Source organism: Episyrphus balteatus, chromosome X (assembly GCF_945859705.1).
Source record: "Episyrphus balteatus chromosome X, idEpiBalt1.1, whole genome shotgun sequence".
Taxonomy (NCBI): domain Eukaryota; kingdom Metazoa; phylum Arthropoda; class Insecta; order Diptera; family Syrphidae; genus Episyrphus; species Episyrphus balteatus.
The window spans coordinates 9,456,412-9,479,600 of record NC_079138.1 but is presented as its reverse complement, the minus strand read 5'-3'; the positions used below and the strand labels follow the sequence as shown (position 1 = coordinate 9,479,600).

General features: G+C 32.0%; 1 long non-coding RNA gene and 2 pseudogenes across 1 annotated transcript; all 3 read left to right on the top strand.

The window, feature by feature from the left end:
• Positions 1–6,295: 6,295 nt before the first annotated feature.
• LOC129920655 (phosphatidylinositol 4-kinase type 2-beta-like) lies at positions 6,296–8,311 on the top strand (annotated as a pseudogene).
• Positions 8,312–19,490: 11,179 nt separating this feature from the next.
• On the top strand, positions 19,491–22,216 carry LOC129920603 (phosphatidylinositol 4-kinase type 2-beta-like; annotated as a pseudogene).
• A 48-nt stretch (positions 22,217–22,264) lies between these two features.
• Positions 22,265–23,189, top strand: LOC129920605 (uncharacterized). Its single transcript, XR_008773270.1, has 3 exons — positions 22,265–22,599; positions 22,685–22,823; positions 22,895–23,189. It is a non-coding gene; the product is annotated as an uncharacterized LOC129920605 (long non-coding RNA).

The window sequence follows — 23,189 nt, the reverse complement described above, 5'->3', positions numbered from 1 at the left end:
AAAATGAAGACAGATTAATATGGGAACCATCACAAGTAAGCGAACATGAAACATCGGTAAACATTTTTTTTGAATTTATGCCATGTTTGGTTTTTGGAAATTGTTTATTTTTTTCGTATTGCTACGTATTTATAGGTTCGGACCCGTGCAATACGAGAACTTGTCCAATTCTACTTTGGAATAAAGCTGAAAGGCGTGATAAGGATTTCGTTGATTCAGATACCATTGATCATATGGTTACGTATTTGGATTATGATGACCACATATAAGCGGCGGAAAGCAAAATTGTTCTAAGTCACAAAAAGCAAATTTAACAGGGAGCGATTTTTAAGTTTCAAATTGATTGAGAGTGATATTTTTTTGCTCCTCGGTAGTTCAAGTTATGTTTTTTATAAAGTTTGGTCTTTCCTTTTGAAGAAACGATACAAACTTTCTTCATTAGTAAATAAATACTATTTTTTAATATTTTTAAAAACTAAGAACCCAAACTTGGATTTATAGAACAATTCCTATACAAGTACGCACTTTCCTTAAATAAAAAGTGGACTTAGAAGAAAATATGATGGGACTTAGAACAATCAAGAATACTCGGGTCTCATTTTCAGAAGGCTGCTTGGCTGTTTTTATAATTTGATGTCCCATTAAATTATATTATCTGCTGAAGAAATTTCTTAGACAAAAACGATTTTCAAATTCGGAAAGAGCACCCTCATATTACTAAAATTGCATCATTATCTCATTTTAGGTAAGCAGTGGATTTAGAACAATTTTGCTTTCCGCCGACAACAATTCTAAATAATAATCTAAACAAATTTTCAATGAAATATTTTGTTTTTGTTTATTTTTTAATTTATTTATGAATAAAATCATTATTTATAAATTATGGAATAACAAACGAAAATATCAGCTTTGTGCTCGTTTCTTTGTACTGGGATTGAATGTCGATAGCGTACGCGTCCTTTAATCTTCCGGCACTTTGCAAGATAATTGTTTGATTTGGATTGATCTGTTTTTGATGCTCTTGCTGTTGCTGTGGAGGTGTTAACTATGCTGGATTCTAAGTATTAACAGGAGGTGTTCGGAATTTTTAGGTTGTGGTGGAATTTTATGACCTTTATACATGTATCCAATACGCTGATTCTTTACTTGTCAGATATCCAAAAAGGAGTGTATCAAATTTAATCAATAAGATTCAATTATTAATCTTGCATCTATTTTGACTTACAAGCTTTTATATTTTGCATCAACTCCAGAAACTATTTTCATCGATGGGTTCCATATCCCATGGACTCGTATACTCATTTTCTCTAAGTATTCTGGTAGTTAAAGTTGGATCGTTCAAGTGGTCTGACCAAGCCAAGTTTTTCCGATGCTCTGGCCTTCCACATGCTGATGTTCATCTCGTCCGATCCAGAGAAGACGTACATATTTGTTGTCCAAACTACAGGCGACGCAAGCAAGGCTTTGCACTCGCTTTAGGTGATATACAGGGTGATTCAGGAGTAATGTGCCAAAAAGCTAGAGCGTGTAGGTTAGGTCAAGATAAAAAAAAAATCTTATGGGAGGGGGGGTCTATTCCCCTTCGTGTAGCGGGGAGGGGCAATTTTAAAAAAATTGACTTAATTTGGAAAAAAAATTATTAAAAATTAACGGTTATACTTACAATAACGTGCTATACTTTTTTTATTAAAGCCAAAACATTAGTCTTTTACAAAATTTGTAAACAAAGCCATTTTATGGCACAGTTTTTGAAAATTTAATTTTTAAAAACAAAATTTTGAAAAAAAAATTGGAAAAAAAAAATTTCAAACTACTTTTTTTCAAAATTTCATGTAATAAAGTACTAATTTAAAATTGAAATTCGATGCTTTTATTTATTTTTAAACAGAAACAGAAAACCAGATTCGAGAAATTAACAAAAAACTAAAACGGCTTTTTTCTAAAAAAAACCTCTTTATATTCTGTTTTTACGTAGCTGGACTTGTTGATAAATTAATTTATGAAACATTAACAATTCGTCAATTATTTTTTAACATTCAGACTTAAATAAGGATACAATTAAGTGATACCGTATTGGATTAAGGCTGAGTGGACCACGTAAAAATCGGGCTATCGTTTACAAATCGGTGCATAACTTTCACATTTTTAAAGATAATTGAATGAAATAAATTTTATTATTTAGATAATAAACAAGGCTAAATATCTTCATCCCTACAATTTCCAAATTTGTGCACTTGTAATGAAGAGAGAACAAAACATGATAAAATTTCTATTTTGGATTGAGATTGAATCAAACTACGGAGTAAAACTATTTTGAAAAACTAAAAATGTATTTTTTCATAGAAAAAAATTAATCGAAACTGAAGCTATTTTTCCTTATGTTAGAATTATTAATAAAATTCATCGAAATAAAAAGAAATAAGTACCTCAACTCAAATACTAACACATTGATTAGTTAAAGAAATTTATATTAAGTTTTAAGGTCTTAAACAACAAAAAAAAGTTAAAAAGTCATTTTTTCTTAACTTTTTTAAAACAAAGTGGTTTAATTTCTTTGTTTTTCAAAGTATGATTTTGATTTTTATTTTATTTAAAAGCTTAGTTTATTGACTATGGAGTAAAGCTATATTTTGTTGGAAAATATTATTTTGTAACCCTCCAATCACTTTTTAAGTAGTCCCAAAAACAATAAACTGTACTAAGAAACCAGAATTTTTAGATTTTTTGTTATATTTTTTTTATTTTTTTTCATTATTTTTTCTATCAATATCAAGTTAGAAAACAAGAATTGCTATAATAGTTTTCTTACAATTAATTTTTGAAAAAGAGTCTACTTTCCATTTTTTTCCTCAGAAATTCATGGAATGCGTATGTATTGGAATTTGTAGTTTAAACAAATTCCGCTGGCGCTAGTTGTATCTCTCTCTCTTTATTATCTTCTATTTTGTTTCTACATGATCTCTCGCACTCGCTCTGTCGAGTGGTTGTTTGGTGGTATAAAGAATAAGATGAACTTAGGTATCTACATTCTACATATTGTTTGTACATAGGTTTTTCCATAAAAAAGGATTGGCGCCAGGCAAGCTCATCGCGCATGCAAAGTGTTGTATTTTTTTTGCGAAAATGAGAGGATACAGGAAATGGATCTCTCGCACGTTCGCAATGTATGGTATCTGGTGTTGCGTGGTAGGTATATGGAATAGGACAAACGAGTTTTTTTTGTATTCTTGTTTTTTTTTTTTTTAAACTGGTTTATTTATCTCTTGATCATGATCTGACGTTTCTCACGAAACTGTGCTGTCCTGTCCTGTTCTGATCTAGAAAAATCCTCGCTGAACATACTTATGGCGTTTTTAATTGGCAATCCGGAATTGTTCTTCGATTCGGAATCCCAATTGAACAGTTTTTTTTTTATTCCGAAGAATCTGATGTTTGGTGTGAATGTATTGGTTGAGTTTGACTTGTGTCACATATACGTGTATTCGCGCCAAATTTCATTTGTTTTTATGCTGCAAACATTTGTGCTGCTCTATGAATGTTTGAGTGATTCTGCTTCTGATTCTGTTTTTAAAACCAGAAGAGAAATTCTCTTTTTTTCAGAATCAGAACTGTCAGTTTTGCCCAATTGAACGCTTTCAGATTGCTTTTTTTTGCTTCCAGATTGCCAATTAAAAACGCCATTAATGTCACTTAAATTCATAAGTGTTACCAGCTCCAAAAAAAAATTGAATGAACTCTTTTTCGCGAGAAGATGTCGCTACGGTATGTGTGTAAAAGCTTTTCACTTTTTGTAAAGCTTTTCACTTTTCCACTTTTTGAAATTTTTTCAAAAAGTGGCCAATGTAGTTAAGCCTTTAAAGCCATAACTACAATGGGCACTTTTTAAAAAAATTCCAAAAAGTGAAAAAGTGAAAAGCTTTCCAAAAAGTGAAAAGCTTCCATACACATACGTTGGCGACATCTTCTCGTGAAAAAAAAAGAGTTTATTTTTCTTGCACATTGTATATATACAGGGTGTCCCACAGTCACCGCCCCAAATGAAAACCATGGATTCCTGAGGTCATTTTAAGTCGAAAAACTTAAGAGGTAATTTTCTCGTTTTCGTCCCGTTTTCAAATTACCACGGTTTTTATGATTTTTTCTCTTTTGTCCTTTAACTGGCCTTATCTTTGCCAAACTACGTTTGATTTGAAAGATTTTTTTTGCAATCAATCAAGAATTTATTGCAGTTTAAGTTTGTCTCAAAACTTTTTTTTCTGCGGACAACCGTTTCTCCACAATTTTGCATCAAACACAACTTTTTTCGTTTTTTAAGTTGTTTTTTACACTTTCATATCATTTAAGTCAAAAAAACACGTTAATGAGTATAAATTTTTTGTGCATTTTATTAAAGCCCAGTTTATTTTCATAAAAAAAAATAAGTTTTATTTCATAAAAAAGGCTACTGAAAGTAATTAAAAAAAATAAACAAACTGAGTGAATGAAAAAAAAAATAATTTTTAAATAAAAAATTAATTTAAATGAATTAAAAACTTTTTCTGAGCAATTGTGGTTAAGAAAAGAAAAAAAGAAAAGAAATAGATAAAGCTCAGAAAAAGTTTTAATTCATTTAAATTAATTTTGTATTGAAAAATTATTTTTTTTTTTAATTCACTCAGTTTGTTTATTTTTTTTTAATTACTTTCAGTAGCCTTTTTTATGAAATAAAACCTATTTTTTTTATGAAAATAAACTGGGGTTTAATAAAAAGCACAAAAAATTAATACTCATTAACGTGTTTTTTTGACTTAAATAATATGAAAGTGTAAAAAACAACTTAAAAAACGAAGAAAATTGTGTTTGATGCAAAATTGTGGAGAAACGGTTGTCCGCAGAAAAAAAAGTTTTGAGACAAACTTACACTGCAATAAATTCTTGATTGGTTGCAAAAAAAATCTTTCAAATCAAACGTAGTTTGGCAAAGTTAAGGCCAGTTAAAGGACAAAAGAGAAAAAATCATAAAAACCGTGGTAACTCGAAAACGGGACGAAAACGAGAAAATTACCTCTTAAGTTTTTCGACTTAAAATTACCTCAGGAATCCATGGTTTTCATTTGGGGCGGTGACTGTGGGGCACCCTGTATATTATAAGAATATATACAGGGTGTCCCACAGTCACCGCCCCAAACGAAAACCATGGATTCCTGAGGTCATTTTAAGTCGAAAAACTTAAGAGGTAATTTTCTCGTTTTCGTCCCGTTTTCTAGTTACCACGGTTTTTATGATTTTTGTTCTCTTTTCCCTTATCTGGCTTTATCTTTGCCAAACTACGTTTAATTTGAAAAATTTTTTTTACAACCAATCTAGAATTTAGTACAGTTTTAGTTTGTCTCAAAACTTTTTTTACTGCGGACAACCGTTTCTCCACAATTTTGCATCAAATACAATTTTCTTCGTTTTTTAAGTTGTTTTTTACACTTTCATATCATTTAAGTCAAAAAAACACGTTAATGAGTATTAATTTTTTGTCCTTTTTTTAAAGCCCAGTTTATTTTCATAAAAAAAATAAGTTTTATTTCATAAAAAAGGCTACTGAAAGTAATTAAAAAAAATAAACAAACTGAGTGAATTAAAAAAAAAAAATAATTTTTAAATACAAAATTTATTTAAATGAATTTAAACTTTTTCTGAGATTTATTTATTTGTTCTTTTCTTAGCCACAATAGCTCAGAAAAAGTTTTTAATTCATTTAAATAAATTTTGTATTTAAAAATTATTTTTTTTTTTAATTCACTCAGTTTGTTTATTTTTTTTAATTACTTTCAGTAGCCTTTTTTATGAAATAAAACTTATTTTTTTTATGAAAATAAACTGGGCTTTAATAAAAAGGACAAAAAATTAATACTCATTAACGTGTTTTTTTGACTTAAATGATATGAAAGTGTAAAAAACAACTTAAAAAACGAAGAAAATTGTATTTGATGCAAAATTGTGGAGAAACGGTTGTCCGCAGTAAAAAAAGTTTTGAGACAAACTAAAACTGTACTAAATTCTAGATTGGTTGTAAAAAAAATTTTTCAAATTAAACGTAGTTTGGCAAAGATAAAGCCAGATAAGGGAAAAGAGAACAAAAATCATAAAAACCGTGGTAACTCGAAAACGGGACGAAAACGAGAAATTTACCTCTTAAGTTTTTCGACTTAAAATGACCTCAGGAATCCATGGTTTTCGTTTGGGGCGGTGACTGTGGGACACCCTGTATACAATGCTTGCAGTTGGTAATACTTATCGATTTAACATTTAAGTGACATTTGTCAGTAATAATAAACAAACAAAGTAAAGAAACAAATTCTTGAGGAAAAAAAAAATTTACCAAAACCAATAGAAAAATTCAACAAACTATACAACATAATGTTCTGGAAACATTACGTCCATGAAAAACCCTCTAAACCATTATATTAGAGGAGAATTTGTTGCTGTTTTCTTCGAAGAGGATACATCAACATTTTCGCGTGGTCGAATAAGATCAAATCTACAGTAACAACGATACAATTTGTATGTCGATGAACTAAAGTGTCTATCTCGAGTCCCACCTGGTCTGGGTTTCACCCAACTAAGTTTTTAGAATAGACGATAAGTCCACCACTAAGACGATGACATTATCTTCCTGAGTCCGTTAAGCGAACGCAATGGATTGAATCTATTAAATCGTTAAGGGATGTAAGTTGTTCCTTTCACAACCCTTACCCCCTCCTTCTATGTAGTATACATAAAATAGTATATTTTTTTTTAGCAACAATATAATATTCCCTGAGCAAATATTATCAATGCCTTCTGGCTATGCAAGAAAGCATGAAGGCTGAGATAAGTTCCTATTTGTTGCGCTTCAACAACGACGATAGAGTTGTAGGAGAGTTTTATATTACTGTGTAAGGACTAAAGAGTCTCGAATCTCGATCATCCAGCAGATTTGTATATTCGCATTGAGGTAGATTCGTATGGTTTGTGGATGGGCAGCGTATTTCTCCTTCAAGGTATTCTGAAAGGTATTCACATGGTCTGACCAGGCCAATAAGTCTCAAAACTTTTAGAATATTTAAATGATTTCTAGTTAGAAGGAAGTTGTGTCATCTACATTAAAATATACCTAATACATTGACTTGCAAACATATCTAAATATAATGCATATCAAATAACATAAAACTTTTTCAGAACTTCAAACAGAAAGTAGTGGCAGTATTCAAACCCAAAAACGAAGAGCCATATGGACAAATGAATCCAAAACGACAAAATGGATGCACAAACTGTGTTGTTTTGGACGTGCTTGTTTAATTCCGGATCAAGGGTAAGGATTTAAATCATTTTACTAAATAATACAATCTCTGATAACTTGTTATTATTTTGTTTCAGATATCTCTCGGAAGCTGGAGCAAGTGAAGTTGACCAAAAAATACAATTAGGCGTTGTACCGAATACACGAATAGTTCGTTTAGTTGCCGAGACATTTAATTATGCCCGAATCGATAGACGAAAAGCGAAACTAAAAAAAAAAACAAATCAATGAAGACTTCCCATCACAAGATTTAATTGAATGAGCTTTCCTTTGAAAGTTAGTTTTTCAACCCTTAATTGTTTTTGTATAGAAAATGTTATGTTAATTATTAATTTTTTAGAAAGGATCATTTCAAATATTCGTGCAAAACTACAGGGAGCTGATTACTGCCTACGACGTTTTGAAAACAAAGCTCTAACATCTGTCCTAGCTAAATCTTTTCAATTACAATTTGAAAGATTATTTCTCTTAGACTACAAATCATAAGAAACACATATCGTGGGAACGATAATTGGCTAGTAAAATATGATCAACCAAAAATTGTTAAACAAGTTAATGATACTGTTATGCCAACAAGAACAACTGAGATTATCCCAACCGAGTCATCGAGAACTGATGGAGTTACATCTCTAACTGATAAAGCAATATCTTAATCCAGATAACACAAATAATTGGAATGTTGTTCAATTGCCAGAAATTAAAATCGCCGCTATCTTATATATATAATTCTCCTGTGCGTTTGTTTGTGACCCTACTTCTTCTAAACGACTTGATAGATTTTTCTGAAATTTGGTGGGGGTGATAAGGTCCATCCGAGACAGGTTTTGTTTTATAATTGGACCCAGTAGGTGGCGCTGTTGACAAGTTATATGCAAATTCCGTATTTGGGGTCGAATGACTGAACAGATTTTTGTGAAATTTTGTGTATGCGATAAGGTCTATCCGAGACAGGTTTTGCGTTATAATTGGACCCGGTAGGTGGCGCTGTTGTCAAGTTATGTATATGCAAATTCCATATTTGGGGTCGAAAGACTGAATAGATTTTTGTGAAATTTTGTGTGTGCGATAAGGTCCATCTGAGATGTTGTGAACATACCATATGAAGTTGAGAAGTATAGTTCTTATTATTAGTTTAGTATATAAGTTTAGTACATAAGAGAAATGTCATAGTTTTAAGTTATTTTATATTGATGAATAAATCAGTCTTAAAAGAACTCTCGTCTTCACACTATAATATGGTGTCAGAAGTAAAAACTTAAATTAAAAAAAAAAAAAAAAAGTGACAAATTTAAATTTAAATTGAAAATTTGCAATTTATAAAAAGTTTAAAAAAAAAATTTATGACTAAAGGCAAAAGTCCAAATAAAACAGAAATTGTTGAAACTAAACCAAAAATTGAAGTTATGTCTGACGAAGGACACGTGGGAATAGTCCCAACGTTATCACCATTGGATTTTACACATGGTCATCAAAATTTATCAGATCTCTGGAAAAATTGGATCCTACAATTTAAAATTTTCCTGAGAGCATCCAACATGGAAAAAGAAAAAGATCAACGAAAAGTGGCTATATTTCTGCATTATCTTGGACCAGACTCGTTGCCTATCTTCAGCTCGTTTAATCTCGAAATGGACACAGTAAGTTTGCAAGACGTAATCGATAAATTCGAAGAATTCTGTTCTCCAAAAAAGAATATTGCGATGGAAAGACACAACTTCTTTACGCGAAAGCAAATCATTGGTGAGTCCATTACAGAATTTGTTACAAATCTTAAAAATTTAAGCAAATCATGTGAACTTGGAACGTTGCAAAGCAGCATAGTAAAAGACATCTTCATTTGTGGCTTAAGTAAAGAAAATAGTTCCATTAGAGATAAGCTATTGCAAGATGACAAATTAAAACTTGATAAAGCAATAGAAATTGCACGCCTTATGGAAAATACGAAAGAGCAGGCAAAGCAACTTGAAACTCCAACAACAAGTGTAGTTGCCAAAATCGATAGAAGGCTACCGAGATCTAACGTTAACTACAATAGCAATGCAATGAAGGAAAGAGGCAGAAATACGAAGACGTCATCAGTAGCGGAGAAAAATTATCACCAGACAAAGGCTACACATACACAAAAAACCTGTTATCGATGTGGACAGCAACACCACTTCAAATGCCCAGCTTTAGGTTCAACATGTAAGAAATGCGGTAAACGGAATCATTACGCTGTTATGTGCAAAAGTAAGCTTCATGTAAGAGTCATAAATGCGGAAGAAGGAGAAGAGGAGTTATTTTTGGGAACAATAAAGCAGATGAAAGGTGGCAATGGTAAGACGATGACTGGTAATGATCTTTGGACTGTAGAATTATGTATAAATAAGAAAAAAGTTAGTTGTTTGTTAGACACCGGCGCTCAAGCCAATGTAATTTCAGAAAAAACATTAAATCAACTTTTGTTAAAAAATATAAAAATTAAACCTACTATTGCTAAAATCATATCTTATACCGGTGAAAGTATTATTAACAGCGGAATTTGCAAATTAAAATGTAGTCTTGACAATAAAAAAGAAGTAGATATTGATTTTTTTGTAGTTAAAAAAGATGATTGTATTCCAATTATTGGTTTAAAAACATGCAAAGAATTAAATTTATTGAAAAAAGTTTATGAAATAACTAATGAAACATGTGAAAATAATTTATTAAAGGAGTTCAGTGATGTTTTCGAAGGCTTAGGTCTTTTGTCAGAAAAAATAAGTTTAAAAGTAAATCCGGATGTAAAACCTAAAATAGATGCTCCAAGAAAAGTGCCGTTTAAATTAATGAAGCGTTATAAAGAAGAACTTGGTCGTATGGAGCAGCTTGGTGTAATAACTGATGTTCATGAACCCACTTCATGGGTAAGTTCGATTGTTCTAGTAGAAAAGGCAAATAAAGAACTCAGAGTCTGTCTTGATCCTAGAAATTTAAATGAGGCAATAGTTCGCCCGCATTTCGAAATGCCTGATTTTGAATATATTCGTTCTCAGCTGGCAGGTTCTAAGTTCTTTAGCCTTCTTGATGCGAATTCAGGATTTTGGATGTTAGAATTAGACGAAAAAAGTTCTTTTCTTTGTACTTTTAATACTCCTTTTGGAAGGAAACGTTTTTTAAGATTACCATATGGAATCAGCGCGGCTTCAAAAATTTTTCATAATTGCATGCAAAGATTATTTAGTGATTTACCAGGATTATTAATATACGTTGATGATTTTTTAGTGCATGGAAGAACGAGAGAAGAGCATGATAACAATTTAAGACTAGTTTTAGAAAGAACAAAACAGTTAGGCCTAAAATTAAACAAAAACAAATGCAAAATAGGGGTTACTAAAATCAAATATTTAGGGCACATTTTCGAACCTGAAGGTATATCGTCGGATCCTTCAAAGATAGAAGCTATCCAGAACATGACTACGCCATCATGTGTTAAAGACCTACAGAGATTTTTAGGCATGGTAAATTATCTTGGTGCTTACATTCAAAATTTATCAGCAGAGACGCTAAATCTAAGATCGCTTCTTAAAAAAGACATTGACTGGCAATGGACTAGTTCACATCAAAAAGAATTTGAAAAAATTAAAAATTTACTTTGTAAATCACCAATATTATGTCATTTTGACCCTAAAAAGTCAATAACACTTTCAGTTGACTCTTCCAAAGATGCGATGGGAGCGGTTATTTTGCATGAAAAAAGCCCTATAGCCTATGCATCTACAACGTTAACCGAAACTCAACAAAATTATTCCCAGATTGAAAAGGAACTCTTGGCAATATATTTCGGCTGCAATAGGTTTCACAGATATCTTTATGGTCAAGCGGTTACGGTTGAAACAGACCACAAACCACTCATACCGATTTTAAAAAAAAGTTTATGTAAAGTTTCTCCTAGACTTCAAAGAATTCTTCTTAAGCTTCAAATCTATGATTTACACCCTATTTATGTCCCAGGGAAAAACATGTATGTTGCGGATACTTTATCAAGAGCATGCTGCGTTAATGATTCTGAATTCAAAAAAAGCTCTGATGAGGTAAATGTACATGTTAATTTGATATTATCAAATTTGTCAGTAACAGAAACAAAATTAGAAGAAATTAAAAGAAAAACGAATGATGATGGTGCTCTGCAAGTCGTCAAAGAATATTGTTTAAACGGATGGCCAGAAAGAAATAGTTTGACAAAAATAGAAGCGCAACCTTATTTTCATATGAGGGGAGAGATAACGGTTATTGACGATTTAATTTTTAAAAACAAAAGTCTTATCATACCTAAATCAATGAGGAGAGAGATTTTAAATAAGATTCATGAGGGTCATTTTGGCATTAAAAGATGTTTGAATCAAACCAGAGACATTGTGTACTGGCCCAATATTTACAATGACATAAAGAATATTGTTCTGAGTTGCAAAACGTGCGGTAAATATAGACCATCAAATCCAAAAATGCCTCTTACTCCTCACCCTCCGACAAATCTTCCATGGGAAAAGTTAGGTGTTGATCTTTTTCATTGGAAAAATGAAGTTTACCTCTTAGCTGTAGATTACTACTCTAAATATATAGAGGTTGCAAATTTAAAAAAAAATTCTACAAGTAAAAACATTATAAACCATCTCAAATCTTTCTTTGCTAGGCATGGTATACCAAAAATTTTGATGTCCGATAATGGACCGCCTTTCAATTCAATGGAATATAAAAACTTTTTATCTGCTTGGGATATTGAGTATCTTACGTCCAGTCCTAATTACCCTAGGTCTAACGGTTTAACAGAGCGATCTGTTAAAACAATTAAAAATATTTTTAAAAAATGTTATGAATCAAATACTGATCCTTATATAGGTCTTCTGCAGTACAGAAACACACCCAAAGATAAGTTTGAATCACCAGCTAAATTATTAATGTCTAGAAATCTCAGATCTAATTTACCTGTCAATACAAAGTATTTGAAACCTGAAATAGTCGACGCAAAAACTCACAGCAAAAACGTAAAAAAATATAATGAAAAAATGAAAAAATACTACGACATACATACAAAGATATTACCCAAAGTTGTTCTTGGTGATGGAGTTCTTTTTAAACGAAAACCTAATGATACTTGGTCGCCAGGTAAAATATTAGAGCAATGCAAAGAACCTAATTCGTATATAGTTGAAGATCTGTCCGATGATCGATCCGGTACGGGACAGTATAGACGAAATAGGGAACATATAATTTTACAAAATCAGTCTCGTGAAAATAAATCAATTGAAGGTTTACATTCGGATAATACCAATAAGCAATCAAATGCAGATAGTATAACTCCAGAATGTTCTGACAAACGATCTTCATCAGTCGAAACATCAGATACTACATGTAAAAGTCCAAATTATAAAACTCAAAGAGGAAGAAAGGTTAAAGAGCCGAAGAGATATCCTTTGTAAAATTAAAAAAAAAAAAAAAAACAAAACAAAATTAATGAAATAAAAGTATAAATAAATGAATTGAATTAAATTAAGTTTATAATGAATTAATTATTTTTTTTTTAATAATTTTGAATCAACTAAAAAAAAAAAAAAAAAAAAGGATGTAATCCATTAATAAATCTATAATCGAATTCTTATTTTGTTAAATGAAATAATTTTGTTAAATGAAATAATTAACAACCAAATATTATTTATGTTTTCATATTATGTATTTTTTATATAATAAGAAGGGAGATGTTGTGAGAACATACCATATGAAGTTGAGAAGTATAGTTCTTATTATTAGTTTAGTATATAAGTTTAGTACATAAGAGAAATGTCATAGTTTTAAGTTATTTTATATTGATGAATAAATCAGTCTTAAAAGAACTCTCGTCTTCACACTATATATTGTATATATTCACACAGGTATTGTGTTATAATAGGACCCGGTAGGTGGCGCTGTTGTCAATTTATATGCAAATTCCGTATTTGGGGTCGAATGACTGAACAGATTTTTGTGAAATTTTGTGTATGCGATAAGGTCTATCCGAGACAGGTTTTGTGTTATAATTGGACCCAGTAGGTGGCGCTGTTGACAAGTTATATGCAAGTTCCGTATTTGGGGTCGAATGACTGAACAGATTTTTGTGAAATTTTGTGTGTGCGATAAGGTCCATCCGAGACAGGTTTTGTGTTATAATTGGACCCGGTAGGTGGCGCTGTTGTCAATTTATATGCAAATTCCGTATTTGGGGTCGAATGACTGAACAGATTTTTGTGAAATTTTGTGTATGCGATAAGGTCTATCCGAGACAGGTTTTGTGTTATAATTGGACCCGGTAGGTGGCGCTGTTGTCAAGTTATGTATATGCAAATTCCATATTTGGGGTCGAAAGACTGAATAGATTTTTGTGAAATTTTGTGTGTGCGATAAGGTCCATCTGAGACAGGTATTGTGTTATAATTGGACCCGGTAGGTGGCGCTTTTGTCAAGTTTATTTCAAAATCCGTATTTGGGGTCGAATGACTGGATATTTTTTGTGAAATTTTGTGTGTGTGATAAGGTTTGCCCCAGACAGGTTTTTGTGTTATAATTGGACCCTGTAGGTTGCGCTGTAGTCAATTTATTTGTGCTCCACATATCAACCGAACCGAGTGAACCGGAAAAAGTTTAACACATTACAGGGCTAAAATTTGAAAACAAATACTTGGAAAGGCGGAACGAAGTCCGCCGGGTCAGCTAGTAATTTATATATATATATATTCATTATAATGGACTGGCTTTTACATTTCCATTTAAACATTCAGATTCATGGCGTGCATATCCATACCATTACGCGTGGTTGCCTTTTAGTGAAGAAACCAAACAACTTGTCCTTCCTTCGTTATCCGATATGAATTTTGTAGAGGAACTGTGCAATGTATTAGTTTAAGGTTTGGATGAATTTAATTTATTTTGTTATCAATAAGTTAAATTACAAATTTTTTTTGGCTTTATTTCAAAATGAAAAAATTTTAGCAAGACAAAGGATTCGATAGAAAACTGTATTAACGTCAAATGTCTGTGATGCGGGGAAAAATTTTAAATTTAACTCAAGCCTCAAGGACGGTAAATCTCCCGTTCAACTAGTCCAAATGCCAGCAGTGGTCATTGAAAAGTAAATTTTTGTTTCCTTTTTCTTCTTTTCAAAATTCAAGTATTTAGTAAAATTTTTATTTAATTTTTCAGAAGTGAACCGAAAAGCAGATTAACCTCGTTTACCCAGCGCTTCCAATAAAAAAGCCCATTTTTTTCATGGTGCTAACGAGAAGGCCAAGTCAAGTAATGATACGTTTAAATTTTTTGTTTTGTAAATATAGGTGAATATTTAATTTATTGAATAAAGTTAATCAGAAGTTAACACGGAAAATTAAATTTGATTGTCAGCTAAAAATTCATTCAGAGTTTATTTTGATTAGTTTTATGTTTTCTTTTGAAAATGAAGACAGATTAATATGGGAACCATCACAAGTAAGCGAACATGAAACATCGGTAAACATTTTTTTTGAATTTATGCCATGTTTGGTGTTTGGAAATTGTTTATTTTTTTCGTATTGCTACGTATTTATAGGTTCGGACCCGTGCAATACGAGAACTTGTCCAATTCTACTTTGGAATAAAGCTGAAAGGCGTGATAAGGATTTCGTTGATTCAGATACCATTGATCATATGGTTACGTATTTGGATTATGATGACCACATATAAGCGGCGGAAAGCAAAATTGTTCTAAGTCACAAAAAGCAAATTTAACAGGGAGCGATTTTTAAGTTTCAAATTGATTGAGAGTGATATTTTTTTGCTCCTCGGTAGTTCAAGTTATGTTTTTTATAAAGTGTGGTCTTTCCTTTTGAAGAAACGATACAAACTTTCTTCATTAGTAAATAAATACTATTTTTTAATATTTTTAAAAACTAAGAACCCAAACTTGGATTTATAGAACAATTCCTATACAAGTACGCACTTTCCTTAAATAAAAAGTGGACTTAGAAGAAAATATGATGGGACTTAGAACAATCAAGAATACTCGGGTCTCATTTTCAGAAGGCTGCTTGGCTGTTTTTATAATTTGATGTCCCATTAAATTATATTATCTGCTGAAGAAATTTCTTAGACAAAAACGATTTTCAAATTCGGAAAGAGCACCCTCATATTACTAAAATTGCATCATTATCTCATTTTAGGTAAGCAGTGGATTTAGAACAATTTTGCTTTCCGCCGACAACAATTCTAAATAATAATCTAAACAAATTTTCAATGAAATATTTTGTTTTTGTTTATTTTTTAATTTATTTATAAATAAAATCATTATTTATAAATTATGGAATAACAAACGAAAATATCAGCTTTGTGCTCGTTTCTTTGTACTGGGATTGAATGTCGATAGCGTACGCGTCCTTTAATCTTCCGGCACTTTGCAAGATAATTGTTTGATTTGGATTGATCTGTTTTTGATGCTCTTGCTGTTGCTGTGGAGGTGTTAACTATGCTGGATTCTGAGTATTAACAGGAGGTGTTCGGAATTTTTAGGTTGTGGTGGAATTTTATGACCTTTATACATGTATCCAATACGCTGATTCTTTACTTGTCAGATATCCAAAAAGGAGTGTATCAAATTTAATCAATAAGATTCAATTATTAATCTTGCATCTATTTTGACTTACAAGCTTTTATATTTTGCATCAACTCCAGAAACTATTTTCATCGATGGGTTCCATATCCCATGGACTCGTATACTCATTTTCTCTAAGTATTCTGGTAGTTAAAGTTGGATCGTTCAAGTGGTCTGACCAAGCCAAGTTTTTCCGATGCTCTGGCCTTCCACATGCTGATGTTCATCTCGTCCGATCCAGAGAAGACGTACATATTTGTTGTCCAAACTACAGGCGACGCAAGCAAGGCTTTGCACTCGCTTTAGGTGATATACAGGGTGATTCAGGAGTAATGTGCCAAAAAGCTAGAGCGTGTAGGTTAGGTCAAGATAAAAAAAAAATCTTATGAGAGGGGGGGTCTATTCCCCTTCGTGTAGCGGGGAGGGGCAATTTAAAAAAAATTGACTTAATTTGGAAAAAAAATTATTAAAAATTAACGGTTATACTTACAATAACGTGCTATACTTTTTTTATTAAAGCCAAAACATTAGTCTTTTACAAAATTTGTAAACAAAGCCATTTTATGGCACAGTTTTTGAAAATTTAATTTTTAAAAACAAAATTTTGAAAAAAAAATTGGAAAAAAAAAAATTTCAAACTACTTTTTTTCAAAATTTCATGTAATAAAGTACTAATTTAAAATTGAAATTCGATGCTTTTATTTATTTTTAAACAGAAACAGAAAACCAGATTCGAGAAATTAACAAAAAACCAAAACGGCTTTTTTCTAAAAAAACCTCTTTATATTCTGTTTTTACGTAGCTGGACTTGTTGATAAATTAATTTATGAAACATTAACAATTCGTCAATTATTTTTTAACATTCAGACTTAAATAAGGATACAATTAAGTGATACCGTATTGGAAGGAAAGGAAGACTCTACACCGCAGTTGTGCGTCCAGCACTCACATACGGTTCACAATGTTGGACAATGTACAAAAAGTATGAGAGTAAGTTAACGGCAGCTGAGATGAAGATGCTTCGTATGACAGCAGGAGTAACAAAGCTTGATAGAATTAGAAGTACGAAGATCCGAGGAAGCCTTCATGTTAAAAACACCATCTCCCAAAAAATTGAACACGACCGACTCAGTTGGTATTGCCATGTTCAAAGGAGAGATCCTGAGAACCCCGTCAAAAAAGCAATATCATACAACGTTCCAACACGAAATAGAAAGAAAGGTAGGCCTAAAAACTCCTGGTACAAGCAAATGCAAAACCACCAGCATTCAGTTGGCCTTAGAAATGGAACAATACAAAACCGGGAGGCTTGCCGCCGATTTCTGAGGTCAACCCGGCGAACCCCACAGGCGGATCACTAGTGTGAAGCAGTTACGTGGGATAGTTATGATCCCCTCGACATCGAGATCATAACAGCGCCGAGAAAAAGGAAGAAGAAGAAGAAGATACCGTATTGGATTAAGGCTGAGTGGACCACGTAAAAATCGGGCTATCGTTTACAAATCGGTGCATAACTTTCACATTTTTAAAGATAATTGAATGAAATAAATTTTATTATTTAGATAATAAACAAGGCTAAATATCTTCATCCCTACAATTTCCAAATTTGTGCACTTGTAATGAAGAGAGAACAAAACATGATAAAATTTTCGTTGTTTTAGAACGACCTGAAACCCTGAAAGACATTGGTTTGTTTCTTAGTTAGACTAAAATTTTTATTTTTTTTATTTCTATTTTGAATTGAGATTGAATCAAACTACGGAGTAAAACTATTTTGAAAAACTAAAAATGTATTTTTTCATAGAAAAAAATTAATCGAAACTGAAGCTATTTTTCCTTATGTTAGAATGTTTGAACATGTGTAACTTCTGCAATTATTAATAAAATTCATCGAAATAAAAAGAAATAAGTACCTCAACTCAAATACTAACACATTGATTAGTTAAATAAATTAATATTAAGTTTTAAGGTCTTAAACAACAAAAAAAAGTTAAAAAGTCATTTTTTCTTAACTTTTTTAAAACAAAGTGGTTTAATTTCTTTGTTTTTCAAAGTATGATTTTGATTTTTATTTTATTTAAAAGCTTAGTTTATTGACTATGGAGTAAAGCTATATTTTGTTGGAAAATATTATTTTGTAACCCTCCAATCACTTTTTAAGTAGTCCCAAAAACAATAAACTGTACTAAGAAACCAGAATTTTTAGATTTTTTGTTATATTTTTTTTATTTTTTTTCATTATTTTTTCTATCAATATCAAGTTAGAAAACAAGAATTGCTATAATAGTTTTCTTACAATTAATTTTTGAAAAAGAGTCTACTTTCCATTTTTTTCCTCAGAAATTCATGGAATGCGTATGTATTGGAATTTGTAGTTTAAACAAATTCCGCTGGCGCTAGTTGTATCTCTCTCTCTTTATTATCTTCTATTTTGTTTCTACATGATCTCTCGCACTCGCTCTGTCGAGTGGTTGTTTGGTGGTATAAAGAATAAGATGAACTTAGGTATCTACATTCTACATATTGTTTGTACATAGGTTTTTCCATAAAAAAGGATTGGCGCCAGGCAAGCTCATCGCGCATGCAAAGTGTTGTATTTTTTTTGCGAAAATGAGAGGATACAGGAAATGGATCTCTCGCACGTTCGCAATGTATGGTATCTGGTGTTGCGTGGTAGGTATATGGAATAGGACAAACGAGTTTTTTTTGTATTCTTGTTTTTTTTTTTTTTAAACTGGTTTATTTATCTCTTGATCATGATCTGACGTTTCTCACGAAACTGTGCTGTCCTGTCCTGTTCTGATCTAGAAAAATCCTCGCTGAACATACTTATGGCGTTTTTAATTGGCAATCCGGAATTGTTCTTCGATTCGGAATCCCAATTGAACAGTTTTTTTTTTATTCCGAAGAATCTGATGTTTGGTGTGAATGTGTTGGTTGAGTTTGACTTGTGTCACATATACGTGTATTCGCGCCAAATTTCATTTGTTTTTATGCTGCAAACATTTGTGCTGCTCTATGAATGTTTGAGTGATTCTGCTTCTGATTCTGTTTTTAAAACCAGAAGAGAAATTCTCTTTTTTTCAGAATCAGAACTGTCAGTTTTGCCCAATTGAACGCTTTCAGATTGCTTTTTTTTGCTTCCAGATTGCCAATTAAAAACGCCATTAATGTCACTTAAATTCATAAGTGTTACCAGCTCCAAAAAAAAATTGAATGAACTCTTTTTCGCGAGAAGATGTCGCTACGGTATGTGTGTAAAAGCTTTTCACTTTTTGTAAAGCTTTTCACTTTTCCACTTTTTGAAATTTTTTCAAAAAGTGGCCAATGTAGTTAAGCCTTTAAAGCCATAACTACAATGGGCACTTTTTAAAAAAATTCCAAAAAGTGAAAAGCTTTCCAAAAAGTGAAAAGCTTCCATACACATACGTTGGCGACATCTTCTCGTGAAAAAAAAGAGTTTATTTTTCTTGCACATTGTATATATATATTATAAGAATATATATACAATGCTTGCAGTTGGTAATACTTATCGATTTAACATTTAAGTGACATTTGTCAGTAATAATAAACAAACAAAGTAAAGAAACAAATTCTTGAGGAAAAAAAAATTTTACCAAAACCAATAGAAAAATTCAACAAACTATACAACATAATGTTCTGGAAACATTACGTCCATGAAAAACCCTCTAAACCATTATATTAGAGGAGAATTTGTTGCTGTTTTCTTCGAAGAGGATACATCAACATTTTCGCGTGGTCGAATAAGATCAAATCTACAGTAACAACGATACAATTTGTATGTCGATGAACTAAAGTGTCTATCTCGAGTCCCACCTGGTCTGGGTTTCACCCAACTAAGTTTTTAGAATAGACGATAAGTCCACCACTAAGACGATGACATTATCTTCCTGAGTCCGTTAAGCGAACGCAATGGATTGAATCTATTAAATCGTTAAGGGATGTAAGTTGTTCCTTTCACAACCCTTACCCCCTCCTTCTATGTAGTATACATAAAATAGTATATTTTTTTTTAGCAACAATATAATATTCCCTGAGCAAATATTATCAATGCCTTCTGGCTATGCAAGAAAGCATGAAGGCTGAGATAAGTTCCTATTTGTTGCGCTTCAACAACGACGATAGAGTTGTAGGAGAGTTTTATATTACTGTGTAAGGACTAAAGAGTCTCGAATCTCGATCATCCAGCAGATTTGTATATTCGCATTGAGGTAGATTCGTATGGTTTGTGGATGGGCAGCGTATTTCTCCTTCAAGGTATTCTGAAAGGTATTCACATGGTCTGACCAGGCCAATAAGTCTCAAAACTTTTAGAATATTTAAATGATTTCTAGTTAGAAGGAAGTTGTGTCATCTACATTAAAATATACCTAATACATTGACTTGCAAACATATCTAAATATAATGCATATCAAATAACATAAAACTTTTTCAGAACTTCAAACAGAAAGTAGTGGCAGTATTCAAACCCAAAAACGAAGAGCCATATGGACAAATGAATCCAAAACGACAAAATGGATGCACAAACTGTGTTGTTTTGGACGTGCTTGTTTAATTCCGGATCAAGGGTAAGGATTTAAATCATTTTACTAAATAATACAATCTCTGATAACTTGTTATTATTTTGTTTCAGATATCTCTCGGAAGCTGGAGCAAGTCAAGTTGACCAAAAAATACAATTAGGCGTTGTACCGAATACACGAATAGTTCGTTTAGTTGCCGAGACATTTAATTATGCCCGAATCGATAGACGAAAAGCGAAACTAAAAAAAAAAAAAAACAAATCAATGAAGACTTCCCATCACAAGATTTAATTGAATGAGCTTTCCTTTGAAAGTTAGTTTTTCAACCCTAAATTGTTTTTGTATAGAAAATGTTATGTTAATTATTAATTTTTTAGAAAGGATCATTTCAAATATTCGTGCAAAACTACAGGGAGCTGATTACTGCCTACGACGTTTTGAAAACAAAGCTCTAACATCTGTCCTAGCTAAATCTTTTCAATTACAATTTGAAAGATTATTTCTCTTAGACTACAAATCATAAGAAACACATATCGTGGGAACGATAATTGGCTAATAAAATATGATCAACCAAAAATTGTTAAACAAGTTAATGATACTGTTATGCCAACAAGAACAACTGAGATTATCCCAACCGAGTCATCGAGAACTGATGGAGTTACATCTCTAACTGATAAAGCAATATCTTAATCCAGATAACACAAATAATTGGAATGTTGTTCAATTGCCAGAAATTAAAATCGCCGCTATCTTATATATATAATTCTCCTGTGCGTTTGTTTGTGACCCTACTTCTTCTAAACGACTTGATAGATTTTTCTGAAATTTGGTGGGGGTGATAAGGTCCATCCGAGACAGGTTTTGTTTTATAATTGGACCCAGTAGGTGGCGCTGTTGACAAGTTATATGCAAATTCCGTATTTGGGGTCGAATGACTGAACAGATTTTTGTGAAATTTTGTGTATGCGATAAGGTCTATCCGAGACAGGTTTTGCGTTATAATTGGACCCGGTAGGTGGCGCTGTTGTCAAGTTATGTATATGCAAATTCCATATTTGGGGTCGAAAGACTGAATAGATTTTTGTGAAATTTTGTGTGTGCGATAAGGTCCATCTGAGACAGGTATTGTGTTATAATAGGACCCGGTAGGTGGCGCTGTTGTCAATTTATATGCAAATTCCGTATTTGGGGTCGAATGACTGAACAGATTTTTGTGAAATTTTGTGTATGCGATAAGGTCTATCCGAGACAGGTTTTGTGTTATAATTGGACCCAGTAGGTGGCGCTGTTGACAAGTTATATGCAAGTTCCGTATTTGGGGTCGAATGACTGAACAGATTTTTGTGAAATTTTGTGTGTGCGATAAGGTCCATCCGAGACAGGTTTTGTGTTATAATTGGACCCGGTAGGTGGCGCTGTTGTCAATTTATATGCAAATTCCGTATTTGGGGTCGAATGACTGAACAGATTTTTGTGAAATTTTGTGTATGCGATAAGGTCTATCCGAGACAGGTTTTGTGTTATAATTGGACCCGGTAGGTGGCGCTGTTGTCAAGTTATGTATATGCAAATTCCATATTTGGGGTCGAAAGACTGAATAGATTTTTGTGAAATTTTGTGTGTGCGATAAGGTCCATCTGAGACAGGTATTGTGTTATAATTGGACCCGGTAGGTGGCGCTTTTGTCAAGTTTATTTCAAAATCCGTATTTGGGGTCGAATGACTGGATATTTTTTGTGAAATTTTGTGTGTGTGTGATAAGGTTTGCCCCAGACAGGTTTTTGTGTTATAATTGGACCCTGTAGGTTGCGCTGTAGTCAATTTATTTGTGCTCCACATATCAACCGAACCGAGTGAACCGGAAAAAGTTTAACACATTACAGGGCTAAAATTTGAAAACAAATACTTGGAAAGGCGGAACGAAGTCCGCCGGGTCAGCTAGTAATTTATATATATATATATTCATTATAATGGACTGGCTTTTACATTTCCATTTAAACATTCAGATTCATGGCGTGCATATCCATACCATTACGCGTGGTTGCCTTTTAGTGAAGAAACCAAACAACTTGTCCTTCCTTCGTTATCCGATATGAATTTTGTAGAGGAACTGTGCAATGTATTAGTTTAAGGTTTGGATGAATTTAATTTATTTTGTTATCAATAAGTTAAATTACAAATTTTTTTTGGCTTTATTTCAAAATGAAAAAATTTTAGCAAGACAAAGGATTCGATAGAAAATTGTATTAACGTCAAATGTCTGTGATGCGGGGAAAAATTTTAAATTTAACTCAAGCCTCAAGGACGGTAAATCTCCCGTTCAACTAGTCCAAATGCCAGCAGTGGTCATTGAAAAGTAAATTTTTGTTTCCTTTTTCTTCTTTTCAAAATTCAAGTATTTAGTAAAATTTTTATTTAATTTTTCAGAAGTGAACCGAAAAGCAGATTAACCTCGTTTACCCAGCGCTTCCAATAAAAAAGCCCATTTTTTTCATGGTGCTAACGAGAAGGCCAAGTCAAGTAATGATACGTTTAAATTTTTTGTTTTGTAAATATAGGTGAATATTTAATTTATTGAATAAAGTTAATCAGAAGTTAACACGGAAAATTAAATTTGATTGTCAGCTAAAAATTCATTCAGAGTTTATTTTGATTAGTTTTATGTTTTCTTTTGAAAATGAAGACAGATTAATATGGGAACCATCACAAGTAAGCGAACATG